Raw genomic sequence first — 17,583 nt, 5'->3', positions numbered from 1 at the left:
AAACAAAAACAGTATTATTTTACCCCTAAGTAAATTAGATTTTTTTCCAGCTTACATACCAAACTATGTCGCTAATAGAACTATTAATCTGATCATCAACTTATAGACTAATATTTCTGATTGTTTGTTTACTTGCTAAATCTCCATTCCAGCAATGCATTCATGTAATATTCCTCATGTCAATTCCTAAAATACATGAATTTCCATCCATAAAACAAAGTATTTTCTCAAGCTAGTTCTGCCTAAAGTGCCATAATGGAACATGCCATGATACATTTCAGGGCCAAAACATAAACTTTAAATATTTTTTTTCTATCCTCTCTCTATATGTTACTGTAGTAAAATACAGCAGTATCTTTGTTTTATTTCACCTGCTGCCCCCTACAGGATAGGATGTCAAACAGAACTGCTTTTGATGGCTGATAAAATTATATCGCTCTTGAGTGATAGATTACTACAGAAGGTGGTAAAGGAAAATGAAAAATGGAAACCTTGGGGACCAGAATAGATTATGACTGGAAGGGTCAGGGAAAGCTTGAAAAGGCAGCCAAGGTTTTTTTTTTTTTTAAAGCAATAGTTTGAGTAGATAAAAACATGGAAATCAAACATGAAAAGCAGAGAAAAATGTGGTTATTGCTGCTAATATTAATGTATTTCTCTCAACCACTTTCACTTTTAGCACTTAACTTAAGCAAATGGCAGTGTTATTACAGTGTATGACCATCTCATCTCAAATATGATGTAAAAAAAACATTTTATTTTTCTATTGTAATATATCAATTTTCAAGCAATGTCTTCAGGAAAATATTTCCAATACAATCTTTTGAGTTCTACTATAATTTCTATCCACTCAAATGCAAATACAGGTCTATATATACACAATCATGTGCCAAGGACACAGAGGTTTGGCCTAGACTAATGTTTAGGGTTTTTTTCCCCTTAAACTAAACATTATGCATGAATGACTGCATATTTATAAAAAGCTCATTCATGTAAAACACCATTTTTAAAAGGTTACAAAATGTTAGCAAGCTGCAACTCCAGATTACAAAAGCCATTACAGGCAGATGTATTTTTTCAATTGTATACCTGGCTTTTTATCTCACAACTTATCTCACCCTTTTTATTTTAAAATGCAAAAGACAGCAATCTTAAAATAATTATTTGGAAGTTCTGAGTCTTCCTCCCAAGCGTACAGTACTAGACTACAACAGTAATATTTAAAAAAAAATGTTCCCAGTGTCTACTCCAGATTTTTTTTTTTCAATTCCAAAAGCATGGTTGATAGGTAATGATCACGTTACTCTCCAGTTAATGAAAAGGTATAAAGAGAAGATTATAATGTACCCATCATGCCATCTGCTGATCCAAGTAGACATGCAAGCTGTTTCCTCTTTAGGTTCTTATATGGAAATTTAGACGGTGCCTTTTCAAAAGTCAGTACGCTTCCCTTTTGTTATCTGATCAAATACAAATGAATATTTACCCCTGAATGCTGGCTTCTGATTCCAGGAACAGAGATGCAAATTCAGGATCACTCTATTTACACTTTAGCATGCCCGGGATTCAGTTCTTGCCAGCAAAGTTTCTAAGAGCACGCAGGGCAATTCTTTTCGGTTCCTCTCCCCTCCAGAAAATGAATGAACGAATTCGCAAGAGAGCTATTAAAGATGCGCCGGCACCGGTGGCGTAGCAATGCTCGTGTTCGAATTTTCTAATTGCCGTCTGTCTTTCTTTCTTTAAGACGAGCCGCGTGCTTAAATATAATTCAATCGCACGTCGCACGGAGGAGGAAGAGCGGGGAGAGTTGCGGGGGCAGAGACAAGCACTTGCTCACAGATATAAAGGGAAGGGGGGGGAACCCACCGCACGAAATCAGACAGAAAGCATTACCGCACAAGTGATTAATTCCACTTAACCACTGCCATATATGTTATTTAAAAGTGCACATAAGGTATCCGAGGCTGACGTCCGGGAATGAAGGGGAAGAGCCCAGCTGAGCAAACCCCTCGGCTTAACCAGAAAGGTGCACCATGCACGCACATTTTATAAAACGCAGACAAAAGGCAACCGCCATGCTCTAGAGAAAAGAAATCGCTCGGAAACAAGGCGCTGGAAAAGTGCAGAGCGAAGGGCACGTGCGAGGAAGCAAATGCGGGGAATCGGGGGAAGGGTCGCTCAACCTTGGTTGGAACCGGCACCAAAAACAAAAACAAAAAAAAGCACCGTCCCCTGATGCAGGGTTGTTTGTTTTTTTCCCACTTCTGGTGTTGGGCGGGAGGAAATAACAAAGACGGGGGGGCTCATACGCCTGCCTGCTTTGTTCCCAGATGATGCCAGGAAGGAGGGCGAGAAGGCGAGGCGGCGGTGGTCGGGCTGGCTTCCTCTCCCCAAAACACCGAAAACCCGCCTTGGGTACCTGTAGCAGCTGCTCCTCTCGGACCACGTAGCTGTCCAGCGTCTTCGCTGTCTCTGCCTCCGTCCTATGTGCCTCGGCGAGCGCGGCAAGGCAGACTAACAGCGATGGGAAGGAAGAAACGGTAATTTATAAGCGCTTTCTTCCTGACCTCTCGTGTCTGTTCTCTAATGAGCGAGCGCTGAGCATCACCCATCCTGGTGAGTGGAAAAACACCAGCTCCGCTTCAGCTTTGGCGGGGGGGTGGGAGGGAGGAGGGAGGAGGAGGGAGGGGTCGACGTGGGGAAAGGAGGGGCCAGCTTCACTCGGCTCGGCGGAGACACATGCACGCGGGGAGGGCGGGAAGCCTCGGCTGGCAGGCGGCCCGCAGGACTGCAAGGGGCGAGGAGGGGCTGCCAGGCACGAGGAGGTGGGAACAGCTGCCGGGCTGAGCCCCCGCCGCCGTCGGGAGGCGGGAAAGGCAGCCAGGCTCCAGCATGTGCCAGGAGGCGGGAAACTTTCCCCTCGCTCTCATTAAGCAAGGGCGGGGGGGGGGGTTAGGAAGCCCAGCAGGGACTTTCTTTTTCCTCCGCATGAGGGTGGAACGTGACTTCTCCCGACCTCTCGACTCCCCCTCGAATTCAAGAGCTGGAGGCACGAGGCCCCTGGCACGAGACGCCGTCTCCGGTCTAGCCTGCCCGGAGGCTTTCGTCTCCTTTTCTGCCGTCCGCCCGGCCCGGCCGGCCCGGCCCGAGAGAATCGTGACGTTTTGCATGGGAAACGAAAGCGTGTGAGAGAGACACAGAGAATCCAGGGTTGCCCCTCAGCGTGTTTGCAATCTCGTATTTCTTTCCTTCATCCTTTCAGATTTTTAGCCCAGGTTTCACTACTGTATTCTCTTTCCGGCTTGATCACATGAGTGGAAAGCCGGACGGTAAAAGAATACTCAGCTTGCGGTTACTGCTCCGTTATAACATATTTCGTATTTGGCAAGTCGCTACTTGTTAACTTATCCTACCTCCCAGGGTTGTTGTAAGATTGAAAGGGTGGTTGGGGTACAGCACACGAAGGCTGCTGAAAGACAGGCAATCTCAGGCAACATTTATCCATTAACAGCTTTTGGGGGGGAGGGGGTGCTTTTGAGTCAGTTTTGACTCTTGGTGACTGCCTTTACAAGTCCCTGTAGTTTTCTTGGCAAGGTTCCTCTGAAGTGGTTTGCCATTGCCTGCTTCCCAGGGCTGAGAAAGTGTGACTGGCCCAAGGTCACCCAGCTGGCTTTGTGCCTAAGGTGGGACTAGAGCTCAGGGTCTCCTGGTTTCTAGCCTGATGCCTTAACCGCTACACCAGACTGGGTCTCTGTAACAGCATTACAAAGAAGAAATTTAGAGTCACAGGTTTCACCTGGAATGCCAGAGATCAGCCCTGGTGAATGTTTTCAATACCAGGGTCAGTTCTGCAATATTGTCATGAATATCTGATCAACTAAAATCTTACATATTTACTCCTTTAATACAGCAACTAGTCCACACAAAGCCATAATGGAGGGTTCCAGGTAAGTGGGTGAGTTGTCTACAGGCATGAAATGTGACATCTCTCATTTCACATGAGAATCCTTGTTTGGAATCTCTCTTCCCCAACCCTCCTTGTAGTTCATCAGTGAGTGAAATAGGAGACATCTGGTAATCCTGTTCAGATCAAGCCAAGGAAAAAAGAGGAGTTTGTGCTTTAGAGATGAGTACAGACATGACCTTTGAGAATATGTATTCCACAACCTGGTGCCCTCCCACCCCAATCCCAATTCCTTAGGGTTCAATTTCAAAGTAATTAGGTTGGGGAAGGTAGATTTGGAACATTTTGGTGCATGTGATGCTGAGAAAGTTGAAGCCGAAATCAAGATCAGAAAGTACATGGTAGAAGACACTCTTGTCCTGCAATTGCACTAAAGCCTTGCACACTTTTGCTTGGGGAAAAACATTCATTGCATGGTGTTGGCAAGGAATGGTCCCATTGCCTAAATGATGGTGGGCAGAAATGGGGGGCTACACTGTCAAGAGCTGCTGAGATCTGCCCCATGTGGTGAGTCACTGAATTGAAGGAAGAAAGACTTTTAGACCTCTGCTCCTCAAGGTTAATAAAGCTTCCTGGAGAGAAAGAACTATAAGACTTTGGGTGCCCATTGAATTTTGTTTGAAGAACAAAGCTTTTCTTGAATTTTTTTGTATGCTCTTGTATCCTTACTTTGCTCTGCAATCCTGATTTCTGGTTCTTGCTCAATGTTATATTAAAACCAATGGAGCAGAATTAGCTTGAGTGCCCTTTGAGCAGAAAGATGCAATGATGATGATAACAATTCAGAAGGTCCTCCAGATAGGTATGTACTTCAACTCCTGTCTGAAGAATTAGGGGAACCAAAGCCTGCACTCCTTGGTACCGATGTCTGGGATCTGACTCAACATATACTACAGACTCTTTTACCTTACATACTGAACATTAAAACAACTGATTTTGGAAGGTTAAACTGATGCAAATGAGATAGTGAAGCCCATGAATGTCAGTAAGCACCCCTCCCCATAACTTGAGCAGTGAGTGAATGGTGCTTCCATCAGCTCAGTGGTACTGGAGTCATGCTCATAACTATCATGATGCATGCAGATTAAGCTGAAATTATTTCTGTTTGGGTAATGGCTATGGCAGAAAGAAAAACAATAGAAACCAGTTTGTTAGGAACAACCAAAAGAAAATGTCTCAACCTTACGACCTGGCACTGGATATGAGTACATTCCTTGCAATCAAGTATGACTGCATTGTAGGGCTATCACTGAATAACTTATCCAGTAGAAGAAAGGGACAAATCCTTGATTCCAACTCTTATCTAAAACACCAGGCTCCGAAGTATTCCATAAGCTAACTAATCCTACCATGAAAATCTGTACTGGAATAAATAGGGCAAAAATGACTATTGTATATATTGATAGCAGTAACTAAGTTACTTCTGTTTTACTTTAGATCTCATTGTGTCCTATTGAATCCAGTATATAGGAGTAAAAAATCAGGCAACATTGGGCAACAAATGTGTACAAGAATATACTCCTGTTTTGAAATTGGGAGCACATAAATGGAACTGACTTAAGTAGTAATAATGATGATGATTGTTCTTGTGTGACATAGAATATTAGTAGTCTTTGTTTTATTAAACAAAACCACTTACAGTCCTTTAGTATGCTAATATGAGCATACTAAAGGACTGTTGTTTTAAGTCCATATTCTAAAAATTCCTGCTTGTGAGAGTATACGGATTATTGCATCAATGTAATCTTGTACAATAAAACATGGTTTGAATTCTGGGTGAAGAGTATGATATTGTGGTTCCGGTGCTGGACTAGAACTGGGGAGACCCAGGTTTAAATCCCCCTCAGTCACTGGGCCAAGAAAAAGAGAGTTACTCTCTCTTAGCATAGTCTACCCCGTCAAGTGGTTGTTCTGGGAAAAGATTGGAGGAGGGAGCCCTTTGTGTGCAGCATGAGTTCCCAGAGGAAAGGTGGAGCATAAAGGCAACAAATAATGAGTAATAAGGTACTTTTCCCCCCCGTTACTTCGAGTCAGTTTTTTGACTCCTGGCAACTTCCTTGTCAAGTCCCTGAAGTTTTCTTGGCAAGATTTCAGAAGTGGTTTGCCTTCTTCTGAGGGCTGAGAGAGAGTGACCGGCCCAGGGTCATCCAGCTGGCTTTGTGCCTAAGGTGGAACTAGAACTCGCAGTCTCCTGGTTTCTAGCCTGGTGCCTGAATCACTAGACCAGACTGGCTCTCTTTAGGTAAGATTACTTAGGCTAATTCTAATGGGTCTCTAGAGGTGTTTCAAAGAAGAGATGTATAAACCAACCTTTGCCCAATGCTTGGTCCCATTATTGTTTCCCATCCAGAGCTCTCTAAGATTATTTCCAGTTCTAATAGCACAATTTATTGTTGGGATTTTTGTTTTGCTTTACCATAAAATGTTTAAGTGGAATGTAATTATGTTAGGCATTAAGACTCTGGAAGGTTTAAATTATGAAAGAAAAAAAATAGCTAGCACCTTTCAGTGATATCACTGTATGACTTCTACACCCACCAAGCCTGTTGAAAAATTAAAATTAAAAGCAAAGTGGAATTTTGATTGGGAAACCTTGCTTATCCCTTATTACTATTTAGATTGTGTAGATTACATTTAAACATTAGATAAGCATTTGTTAAATTAAATCCCTTAACTTCAATTTTAACCTTCTGTACAATGATGTCTTTTTATTAGAGCCATCAAAATGCTAATACATTTCTGTGTAAAATTAAATCAGATTGATTCAAGTTAAATTAACTATTTGTTGATATGGTAAACTCATTGAATACTTACTGGCTGTTACTTCTGATTTTTTTTTATTGTTATATTAGGTATTTTATCCACATACTGGCTTACAAATATTTGAACTCTGCTGTTCCACTGAGAAGGAATAAGCTGTCTAACAAACAAGATTCCTTTCAACACTATAAGAAAAATATCCCCCAAATAATCCAGATATTATGAACAAGATGAAAACACATACACAATAATATACAATTTAGTGCTTGATCCACTGCAGTAAAAAAATGATCAAAGCACTTTGAAATAAAACAGATTTTATCACCATCCAGAAGCTGAATAAAGTTAGGTCAGCAAATTTACCTGGGAAGGAAATTCCTGGGTACCCCAATAGAAAATGCCTTGTTTTTGCTGTTCCTTTTTCTCTTTTTATTGGAGGGGAGGGGAGGGGAGAAAATTAAGAGTGAATGTGGCACCACTGAACAAAAATGAACTTCACTGCAGGGATTACATTCTTACCAGGCCAAGTTTAACAGTACTCTACTCCGAGTTACCCCAAAAGAAGACTTTCACTTGAAAAGACTTCCCCCTGATTGAAGTTTCTGCACTATATGAATGTTTTTCCAAAGGCTATACATTGGCACAGTTCTATGGTGGGAGCAGGTCACTAATGATTCTCACATTATAGAAAAATATATTTTTTAACTTAGGAATTTCCAGTTAATTGACTTGACTCAGGGGAGTTGTTTTCATGGGTAAATATAGGCAACTCTCTCAAGGCATTGTTCTAAGCTATCAATAGTGATTGTTTACTTCAAACTGCAATTGTTTACAGGTCAATATAAAGATTCATCTGGCTTGGAAGTGGGCCCAGGACTTTAATTCTTTTTGGTTTTACAAAGATTCTAGCCTAAGGTAACAAATGTAACAATCAAAGGACTGCACCAAGTTCAGTTTGATGAAGTGCGCTTAATGTAATAATTGGGCACTTCTAACTTACCCCTTATTTATAATAACAATCCTTTCTTTCTCACCACTGTCCCTTTCTATTTGAATTTTTGTGTCTCTGCAGACTCAGGCATCTGGTTAAGTTGTTCCTGGCCTGTAAGCCAGGTTTCAAAGACAGCAGCTTAATATGACTAACTATTAAATTTTACATTTCTTTTGATTCACTAAAGCAGGGATGGAGAACTGATGCTCATCCACCACCATTACCATGCTGGCTTTAGCTGGTGGGAACTGAAGTTCAACAATATCTGGAAGGCCAGCAGCAGGAGAGATTTCTAGCTTAATGGACAAGCTCATGGTAAGGCCCTAAGTAAGACTGAGAAAATCTACCTCAAAACGTGGAGAGATGCTGCCAGTAGAAGTTACTAAACTTGATTGATTATAACACAAACCAGTATAATGCAGCTTCTTGGGTTTCTAATTCTATAGGCACCTCATAGCTGGAACACTGATACAATCATCAGGCAACAGACATGAACGCTCTAATCTTTGAGATGTTTTCTCAATAATGTTCTTGTGTGGACTAGCAAGGAGTTGCGGAAACATTTTTATAGATCCCTTTTTTATCTGTAGGCGGTCTTATTAAACTAGGGTGCACAGCTTGCTGCTTTGAGGTTGTATGTACCTTCCAATTTCCTACAAAAGTTGCTAGCAAATTGTAATTTCTACTGTGACAAAATGGGGTAATTGTCAGATACAAGGAGAATAATGTTTTGACTTATTTAATTAATTTATGTTCAGTTTTGTCCTAGCCTCTCCCAGACCTTCATTCTGGTCTTATTCACTTAAAAATGTCACTCTCAAGATGACACTGAAAAATGTGAACCTCAGCTTCAAGCAGTTTGTAATCCAACATTCATTAAATCAGTGGCTGTTCTAAATCAGTGTGTGGGTTCCCATATTACCCTAAGCCATGGTCTACTTAATAATGGTTTGATGAATAAGCCACAAAAATTAGATTCGCAATATACATTAAGCCAAAATCAAACAAAACTTAGTTAATGTGTGGACCCAGTGATGGATGCCAACTAGAAAGCATTGGTTGTATTCATATAACACACTTATCTCTGTTTAACTTAAGGTTTATTCAACACTTTTTCTGGATTTACATGATATACTAAATCATAATAACTACATGGATTGGGTTCACACAACAGAATAGACTTGGCTGGCTAGAATATGGTTTGGTATGTCATGCAAACCCAGCGGGTTATATACTGCCTTTACGTCTGATTTAGAGAACTGGTAATCTAAATAAGGACATGCTTATTTTTTTCAGATTGCTGATGAACTGCTCTTTGCTGCTGTAGGATGTATAACTGCATCAGTCTGGATTACATGACCATTGAACTTCTTTTCTGTGCATGCAGAAAAAGGCAGGGATAGAGGTCCCTTCTTTTTTGTATTATGCATGAGAACGCAGAATGTTGCCTTTGAAAAAGGCACTCTGAGCAACTGTCAATTAGAAGAGAGGTAGCTGCATTCAGTCCTAAAGCCATCCAGAAGTGTGAACTATCACTTAAGTGTCAGTGCTAATGCATCCTTAGAAATCATTTTAAGGAAATGCATTTCCCTGAAAACTACATAAACTTTCATGTGTTGGAGTGAGAATTCATTTTGCCCATTTGTGTTTGTGTTTTAATGGAGGGTTCCATCCTTGGCTGTTTATACCACAGTAAATCTTCCTTCTGTTAAGCACCTGCAGTGCTACATAGCAAAAGGCTTGAGGCACTAGTTCAAACATGCATCTGCTGAGAAATGTCTTTGGAAAGCAATGGTACCAGCTTCTCTTTTTTCTTTTCGATAAGCTACAGTATGCTTTTCATAATTTCCCTACATTTTCCATGAATGCAAGTTTGTACCAGTCTTCTGTCCCTTCTGAGATGTAAATGTAATCACAGGGCTCTGAAGAGAAAAGTTGCACTATATGTGAGAACGAAGGATTTCCTAAGAGACCAGGAAAGAATGACAGAGATCCTCTGTTTGCTTAGCAGGGCAGGAGGACAGGTGCAGAAGCAAGATTCAAAGTGCCTGAGCAGAGTTAACTGTGTAGCCCAACCCCAGGTCCTTCATCAAGGACACTATAAATTAAAAAGTTACAAAAAACATTTGTTTAAAATAAAGGAGTATAAATACATTAAATGTATGGATCCATACTGTAAATGTTTTACTTTAAGAGACACTGTGCACTTATACAAATGCTTTTTATAGATATGTAGTGCTCTTGATAAAGGACCTAGAACGTAGAATGTATTAGACTGCAGAGAAAGCTTCTCAAGCATTTTGAGATTTACCTCCCTGATTTACTATTTGCATTTGCACATGGATCACAATCCACTCCAACAGATGAGCAGAGCACAGTCCTGAAAAAGGAGCACTATATGTACATTCCATGATTTTGGGAGAGAAAGAAAAGAGAGATGAGGTGGAACTTGCTTATAGATAGTGACTATAACAAAATGGTAAGTAAACGTGATCCATATATTCTTGCATATGATCTATATATTCTTGCATTAATGGAATGATTAACACATGCCATACAATTCAAAAACATGGTCTCTCTTCAGTCCATCAGAAATGATGTTAAATTTCCTTATGTATTCTGGTTCAGCTGTCTTACAATGAAATTGGTCTTTGTAACTCTTTCTCCCAAGAATAGCTACCTTGAGGTCAGTAGCACAATGTCCTGACAAATGGAAATCTCATCTTACAGATTTTTTGATATTGTTATATGTGATGTCAAATTTCTATCCATTTATTCTTACATGTTAATATATTTATTAGTCTTTAAGGTGCCATAAAACTCTTTTGCTGCAAAAAATAAACAAACAAATAAAATGACTGGAATTTGTATTTTATGACATAGTGTTTTAAAGCTTTTAGCTTCTAAGTAACAGAAAATCCTTTTTAAAAATAATATAATGGGATTTTTTTAATGGGATATTTGGATCAAAATGGAACTAGACTACTAGTGTTTATCATTAAAACTTGACAAAACTTGACAAAACTTTTATTTACTAGTGGGGCAAAAGTCAATAGGACAGGTGGAGTTTTCAGTTTAGGAAAATAAATAATACGCGGGCAAGATGAAAATAATGTTTTAATTGTCCTTTAATGAGGACAGGCGAGAAATATAACAGCTTATAATAGAACATAATGGTGAACTGAAAAAGGCCAAAAGGCTAGAGGAACATACCAGAGAAGCTGGAGGGGACTTGTTCCAGATTCCATAATATGCACACATGTGCGCACGGACACACACACACACACACACACACACACGGATCAAAGCAAAGATCCATTCAGCCCAGCTTCTTGTGTCACGTAAGGGCCAAATGGTTCTTCCACCTGCCTGCTCATAAGAGTGCTATTTATTATCTCTAGAATCAGGGTCTGAACAAGTTAACAGAAACACTAATGGCTGGGGGGGACTGTTCTTATTTGCGCCTTCCAGCTTCTATGCTTCCAAATAGAACTGGCTAGGAAACAGAATGCTGAACTATATAGACTTTGGATTGATCCAACCAGACTTTTCTTATCTTCTCAGCAGCCTCTAGGCAATATGTAAGAATACCTGCCCCTCCTAATGCTCTTGCAATTGTTACTTAGTTTTGTGATTCCTCCAGACTTGAAAATTCCATTAGCTAACAATCTCTGAAAGACTATCCTTTCTTAATATTTTCTAATCTTCTTTTAAAGTAATTGTGGTGGCCATCAGGATTTCTTGGGCAGCCAATCCTACAAATGAAATATGCTTTGCACACAAAAAAATATTGCGTTTGAGTCAGTCCTGAATCTGCTAGCAAATAAATGTCTGGGATGACTCCCAAGTTCAACCATTACAGGAGATAGAGATGGGGGATATTCTCTATCCCAATTTCTTTTAGATTTAGATTTTTTTTTTATCCCGCCTTTATTATTTGTATGAATAGCTCAAGGTGGCAAACATACCTAATACTCTTTCCTCCTCCTATTTTCCCCACAACAACAACCCTGTGAGGTGAGTTTGGCTGAGAAAGAGTGAATGGCCCAAAGCCAGCCAGCTGGCTTTCATGCCTAAGGCAGGACTAGAACTCACAGTCTTCTGCCTTCTAGCCTGGTGCCTTCACCACTAGCATTATATCTAACTTTGCAAAATTTGGACATATTCTTTAAATACCTTCCCTCCTTGCCCATAGAATAAATTTTCTCTTCTTACATCCTGCATTCTGAGCTTAATCAAAATTCTGTTGCCTAATATTTCTTACTTAGTAAAATGATGAGGTTTTCCTTTACTTTTTGTTCTTCACTTGCCTTTTCTCCTCAGCTATTTCAAGTGCCATAAAAATACAGTAAATATCTGTCTATCCTGTCATCCAATTTCTATGTCTGCCAAACTCAAAAATCAGACATCTAATCAACCAGGAACTAGAGCTGTTCCTAGTGCCTTAGTGAGTACTTTGCATTGAGGCCTGCTCTGACTCTTCTGAAAGAATATTCTATGCATGCATCTTGTGGCATTTTGAATGAATTAATGAAGCTACGAAAGGTATGGAAGCATGCACAGAAGTCAGAGGCCTGGAGGCTAAATCTTATGAAAGAACTGGGTATGCTTATCTTAAGAAAAGAAGGCTAAGGGGACACCTGTTAGCTGTTTTCAAACAGTGAAGGGAAGACGGTGTGAATTTATTCTCCATAACTTCTGAGGGTAGTACAAGAACCAATGGGTGAAGCTTTACAGACGGAAATCCAAATTCAAAATAAGAAATGTCTTGAGATCTTTAAGCAGTAGGATACCTGGTTCCTGGAGTCATATGTTCCAGCATTGGAGGCTTTCAAACAAAGGTTGGGCAACCATTTGTCTGGGGTGGTCTGAGGATTCCTGTCCTGGACAGAGGATTGCATGAGAGCCCTGCCTAACGATTCTATTGTTACTGAAAGTGTTGGAGGAGCCCCTTGAAGTAGTACACACTAAGAACATCAATAAGGCAAATTGTGCCATCGCTGTATCTTTAAGATTATGTCTATGGTACAAAGAAACTCATCAGCTTGTGCTGGTGTTGGTGTTCTAGCATTTTCTACTAAACTACAGTGCACTTGTCCTAAGGTCAAAACCCTTCAGCGCTTTGCTAATGGGCATACAATGCTACCAGAGAATGAAACAATATTTGGTTTGTGTTTGATATATATGTAAGCAATCACACACAGGAAAAATGGTGAAAGGGAAAATGTGATTATGTGCATAAGATAACTATGGTATTAGCACAAGTAGAATTCAGCAAAAATCTCAAGTTCAGAAAGTAAGCAGGAAAACAGGGATGGGAATAATGGACATATTTAAAATTATCCATGCACTAGGAAAAGCATAGGGAGAATTTTTCTTCCCTGTCATAATACAAAAATGCAGGATTTTCTACTGAAGTTAAACTCAGGACATTCAGGACAGATAGAAGAAAACACTTCCAAAGTATTGGAACCCTGGGGTCTTTTTTCCTCAAATAATTATCTGTGAATTGATGAAGTCAACTCACATAAAAAGAAGACTCTCACACAAGATAAGAATAAAAGAATCCTTTGAAAACAGGAATGGGCAGAAGAGACAAATGACCTTGCACACCTTTGAAGATTATCTTGAAGTTGAGCAATTACTCCAGAGGGGCTGCTTGCCTAGTGAAATGTAACCCTTTTTCTCATGCCTGAAAAGAACTCTCTTTTTCCTTTCCATCTTGTCCATTTAGCTCTTCCCTTTGTTTTGCTCCTTGTCTTCTCTTTCCTCCTTTTTCAGTATAGCTATTCCTTCCCATCCTCCCATCTCCATCCTGTTTTTCTTCTTTTTTTTTGTTTTTCTTTCCCACTGGAAGGAAGATGTGTGTGTGTGTGTGTGTGTGCGCGCACGCACGCACATATGTATGAGTCTTCTGTGTGTGAAAGAGAAAGGCTGGTATGCATAGATGGGAGATTGGGACCCTATTTTATAAGAAATCAACTTTAATCAATAGTTATTAGTTCAATTATTAATTTTCTGCCCTGGCCTTGGTGCTGTGGCTTCTGGAAGATAGATATACAGACTTCCTATATTAACAGGTGTGGCCCATTTTTTTTTTATTTTTTTTTTAATCTGCGCTCAGTCATTGCTGACCCTGCAGTGACTGCTTGGACGAGTCCTTGCAGTTTTCAAGGCAACTGTTTTTCGGAAGTGGTTTGCCAGAGCCTCCTTCCTAGAGCAGAGCCCAGCTGGCGAGTGCAGGAGGCGGGGTTTCCGTTGCTTCGCGCCCTTTTTGGGCACGCACGGGTTTTTCGTGCTTACCGGCAACTGCTCCCGACTCCTTTTTTGCAAGGCACCGCCAGCATTTTTCCTCCCACCGGAGTGAGAGTCCCCATTTATCTACTCACTGAGTTTTCGAACTGTTGGGTTGACAGGAACTGGGGAGGAAACAGGAGCTCACCCTGTTTAACGCGAAGGCTGGACTCGAACCGCTGAAGCGTCAGCCATTTCTGGCCGGCAACTTTCAGCGTCATTAAGCCGCTGCGCCACCGCGTCCCCCTACGTGTGGCCCATGCATAGCATTTATTGTGGAGGAAAAAACCCGCTGGGTTGATTTCAGATGGTATTGGCAATCCTAGGCTCACAAAGTGGGGAAAATGGGTTTTGTATATTTTTTTTCCTGTGTATTCTTCTTTGGGATGGTCGTCTTAACTGTCCCCTTCAGATAGATATGGCATTAAAACTGAGAGCCAGTTTGGTGTCGTGGTTAAGGCACCGGGCCAGTCCCTGTCTCAGCCCTCGGAAGCAGGCAGGGGCAAGCCACTTCTGAAAAACCTGGCCAGGAAGACTGCAGGGACTAATCCCAGGCAGCCGCCAGGAGCCAAGACTGACTTGAAGGCGCGCGCACACACACACACACACACAAAGCCTTTTACAATGAAATGTGGTTTTGGTCCCCAATTTAGATGTGATTTTAAAAGGATATTTAGGTTGCACGTGCACTGCACATTCGGTTTTGTTTGTTTGCTTTTGGAAAAACCAAAGCAGAACCATTATTTTTAGCCAAGTGGCACAGAGAGAGAAATTGTTTCCCCACCTCCTCTTTAAGGCTGCAGTCCTGTGCCCACAGCACTCCCCTTACACTGAGAGTGATGCCCACTGAAAACAGTAGCTTTGGCTTGTTGGCTATTTCCAGATGCCTTTATCACTAAGAGCAATCCCAGTAATCTCTGCACACGCTCAGAGAAAATCAGTGTTTAACACAGTCCCCAAACAAGTTCTCCAGTATGAAAGAAAAGATCCATGCTTCTTTTTAGGAGATGCTTACCATTTTCTTTATTAAATATTATATCCCTACTTGGTATAAAAAAGACTAAGAAGCAGAGTAGACTGACCCACATTTTTTTCAGAACATACCCTAATATTTCCAAGTCCAAAGCATTCTTCACTGACTGGGTTCACACAACACTTTAAACCAGCCTTTCTCAAAAAATGGGCCAAGACTCCCAAAGGGGTTGTGACATAATGGATGCCTGGTCACTAGAGAGTGCTTTCTTCTCACCCCTTTCTGAGCAGGCTTGCCAGTTTGCTGCAAAAGTAGGCTGGATGATGTGCAACTCCACAGTTCCAAAGCCATGTGTGAGGCTGGAATGTGCTCTCTCTCATTCTCTCTCTCTTTTTAACCCAGGGGCTTTGTCTTTCAAAGGAGGAATCAGCATGCCTGGAGGCCACAAGGTATCTAGGTGAAGCTCCAACCATTTTTGACTTGATGCTCACTTTGCAGAGAGGATTGGAGAGAGAGAAAGAGAGGATGTGAAAGGGCGGTGAGGCAGAAACTGCAAGAACAGGGAAGGGATTCTCTTCCCACAAAGTCACACCGAATAAAGAGTTGCTGCCTATTTTCTCTTTTCCATCCAGCCTAGTTCCTTGTGTGGAAAAGCAGCTTAAAGTCTGCAGTGTTTTGCAAGCTGCTGTATTTTAAGGGCAGTTTAAGAGAAACTAGTTTAAGAGATGGAAATGTTTGCAAGAAAAGAACCAAGCTCAGAGAACTCCAAGGACTCCACACCCTTTTCTTTCTTTTTTCCTGAATTGGTGAATAAGAGTGGCTACCTACAAAATAAAACTCTGATTTCAAGAATTATTGCAAAAATAAGCAAGCTTGCTTCCCATTCAAAATACAGTTTTAAATGCTATTAGTTTTCTTTTTGTTATATCTAATGAAAAGTATTCCATTAGGACCTATCATTGTTCCACTTGATACATAGATTAAAAATTAATTATTAAAAGTAAATAGTACATGTGTTACTTGCCCAATTCTAACATCAGGGAACTTACTGGTTTTATTCATTTGTGTCATATTGTGTCATAATTCATGTTATCATTGTGTTAGAGTATCACAAACAGAACCCCTGCTCTAAACTCTAAACTCAGGTTAACAAAACATAATTGCTGTATGCACAATAACATATAATTCCTCCCAAATCAACAGTATTATGACTTAATGCGATTGTCATGTTTGCATAGCAGGCTATCACAATAGCTCTATTTCCATAACATACAGAACCACAAATTCCACAACCCCATTTGAAACTAGTTTAGCATGTTGTGTAATTCCAATCATAGAACAGGTAGTCTCCTCTATTCAAGAGTTTAAAAGTAGTCCCTGTCAAGTTGAACACAACTTCTGGTAATTTCATAGACATGTTCAAACACTTGTCTTAGGAACAGGAGGAAAGTGGTTTGGCACCAATTTCTCCTCCAATGTGTAAGGTTTACCCCGTTTGTCTCAGAGAAACTCGAGTTTACTCAAGCGTAACATAAGTAAGTACAGACAAAGCCAGGGTTGGCTTGGCAAAGCTTACATGTTATTTTATAGCTTCCCCGTTCCCACGCTTTACCCGTTGCTTAGTTACAAATTACCCACAGTAATCCCCCCTCGCCCAAATGGCAGATTCAGTCTGGTGCTTTTGTCTTTCTGATTGCAGTCTATGGGTTGTGCTGTTGTTGCCTTTGTTGGGTTTGCGGTTTGCCTGCAAAGCCAGGCGTTCTGATCTTCGAGGCCTCTGCGCTTCCCTTTTTTGCAGCGCCCGCCCGCCCGCCCGAGGGAAGCCCTGCTGGTACAAAGTATCCGCTTGCGGTTTGGAGTTAAGCACCGCCACCTGTCTGTAATCAGCTCGCGGTTTCACTTCCCCTTTTTCTCTGCTCGCGCCTAGGCGGTGAAATTGACTTAGGCGAAGCTGAGTGGTGCTTTCACCGTGCCGGGCCGGCTGAATCTAACACAGTGTTTTTCAACCTATCTAGGCCTTAGCCCCGGGATTCTCGGATAATCTCCTTTCCAGGCCTAACCAGGCCTAACGCTGTTCAGCTTCTGAACCTGGACAAAGTCATCGACAGCCTGCCATTTGCTAAGGGATATTCTTAGCTAATACCACTAGGTATTCAAAAACCCTCACACAATCTTTCCTACCTTTACATTTTTGTTCTAGCAACTAATCTGTGGAGAAGTCTGAAAAAAAAATATTGGGTTTTCTAGGTAAAATATAAATGAAAATATAAAAATACTTTATCATGAATTGTACCACTATACATAATCAGTTGCACTTTCCTTTCTTGCATATATTTTCATTCCCTGGATACACATTCACACGTACCACATGCATTAAGACTCATATCAATTTTTTAATCAATTTAGCAATATTTCCCCAAAGTATGAAAGGAAGAAAAAGCAGTTGTTGTTTTGATTGTAAATTTCCGCATGTGCTTCGATATTGTTATGTTATTTCATAAGTAGCCATTTTATAGAGAAAGAAATGGAAATAAGTACCAACATTATTTAGCATAAAACCAATTTAGAAGTAACAGCCAGTAGTGATTCACTGAAGAGGGG

General features: G+C 40.8%; 1 protein-coding gene and 1 long non-coding RNA gene across 7 annotated transcripts in view; one reads left to right on the top strand and one right to left on the bottom strand.

Moving 5' to 3' along the window:
• SLC6A6 (solute carrier family 6 member 6) overlaps positions 1–2,556 on the bottom strand; it is a 55,253-nt gene extending 52,697 nt beyond the window's left edge. The window contains exon 1 of one of the 6 annotated variants that reach the window (XM_007426372.4): positions 2,420–2,556. The gene's annotated coding sequence lies outside the window, so the exon portion shown is untranslated. Of the gene's footprint in view, positions 1–1,486; positions 1,789–2,419 lie in introns of those variants that run through there. The other 5 variants (XM_007426370.4, XM_007426371.4, XM_088134283.1 and 2 more) reach the window with 5 other exon arrangements.
• On the top strand, positions 2,478–10,558 carry LOC112540435 (uncharacterized). The gene is made up of 3 exons (XR_003084519.2): positions 2,478–2,616; positions 7,906–8,030; positions 9,012–10,558. It is a non-coding gene; the product is annotated as an uncharacterized LOC112540435 (long non-coding RNA).
• Positions 10,559–17,583: the final 7,025 nt, after the last annotated feature.

The sequence above is a fragment of the Python bivittatus genome, unplaced genomic scaffold (assembly GCF_059951505.1).
Source record: "Python bivittatus isolate LINGU-HERP-01145 unplaced genomic scaffold, Pbiv_v1 ctg000080_np1212, whole genome shotgun sequence".
Lineage (NCBI taxonomy): Eukaryota > Metazoa > Chordata > Lepidosauria > Squamata > Pythonidae > Python > Python bivittatus.
The sequence above is the reverse complement of the archived record's forward strand: the minus strand, read 5'-3'. Positions and strand labels throughout refer to the sequence as shown.